Source organism: Sinocyclocheilus grahami, unplaced genomic scaffold, assembly GCF_001515645.1.
Source record: "Sinocyclocheilus grahami isolate Dianchi unplaced genomic scaffold, SAMN03320097.WGS_v1.1 scaffold474.1, whole genome shotgun sequence".
Taxonomy (NCBI): domain Eukaryota; kingdom Metazoa; phylum Chordata; class Actinopteri; order Cypriniformes; family Cyprinidae; genus Sinocyclocheilus; species Sinocyclocheilus grahami.
The window spans coordinates 198,707-200,206 of NW_015505653.1; positions in this window are offsets into that span (position 1 = coordinate 198,707).

A 1,500-nucleotide genomic window follows, 5' to 3' on the forward strand; every position below is an offset into this window, starting at 1 on the left:
ATTCCTAAATGCATCTACTTTCGGAAGACCAAATAAAGTGCTTTTGCTTTTGCCTAGAAACACACAGCGTCTCCCTGACATGCTGCTTCAACACTAACTGCGGTTACTGAAACCATGCCTTCTTTCTTTGCGTGAACATTTGGGCGGCATTATGCTAATATTTCCACATAGTGAGGTAGACATGTGGGGGCGTGTTAGAACGAGGCATTTTAGGGGGGCGTGGTTGACTTAACTTTGATAAAGAATATCTCTTTGGTTTTGAGACTTTAGTCTTTGCAACTTCAGGGATCTTATCTATGCACAATCAGCTTGTAACACTCCAAAGAGAAAGCAAAACTTGAAATCGCATCATATGACCCCTTTAAAACATCTTGCCATACCAAAAGTGGACGTTTCTGTAGCATGACCTGTAAATGTTAACCTTGCGTAAAAATGCCATTAACGTTTGCCCCAGCAGTGCGTGCGCATAAACTGACTGGGATGGCGCGCATTTCTGAGGCGACTCAGTTCTATCAGATTATATTTATGATTTTTATTAAAATAATATGAGTAATACAATTATATTGTTTCAATCGGAAGAACGAACGGAGAGCTGCGTTCCAGTTTTACTCGAGTCGGCAAAGTACTGACTCAGGCTAATTGCGAAATCGTAGAAAACCGTGTAAGTGACATATTTTGGATTCACAACAGCTAATTACGGTCTCGGGACAATTACGAAATGTAGAAAATCAATGAAAAAAAAAATGTAGGGCAGAAGTTGATCTTATATTGCTATATCTTGTTAGTTTTGTTTTGTTAGTCGCTCATCGAAGCAGATCAGTGGTTAGAGGTAAGTGGTTATTTTTCCTGTTCAAGTCTTCATGATAAAGCCTCAGGAGCCATAAACGTCTACAGGAGAGAAACCATACTCATACTTTCAGTAAGGTAGGTGTTTTGATGTGACTCATGAGAAAAAAAAAAACTGTAGACGTTTTAAAGGAGATTTTAAAAGGACCTTTTAGATTGAAAATTGAGGAAAGAAATTAACACTTCACACAATTTGTTCAACCTTGAGAAAAACCACACTCTTGCCTGTAAGTATGGGAGCAGTGTCTATGTGCAACCAAATCAAACATTGACGTCACGTTACCAAACCTTTTTTACAAGAAATGACCAAAAAACAAAGGAGACAGACTGTGGCTGTCTATGAGCAAATGCTAACACGTGCTTTCTCCAGATATTACAGACCTTATCTGAATGTGGTAAAGACTTCAAGGGGTCATATGATGCGATTTCAATTGTTCCTTTCTCTTTGGAGTGTTACAAGCTCTTGGTGCATAAAGAAGATCTGTAAAGTTGCAAAGACTAAAGTCTCAAATCCAAAGAGATATTCTTTATAAAAGTTAAGAGTCAGCCACACCTACCTAAAACGGCTCGTTCTAACACGCCCCCACATGTCTACATCACTATGTGGGAAGATTTGCATAACGCCGCCCAAATGTTCACGCAAAGAAAGAAGGC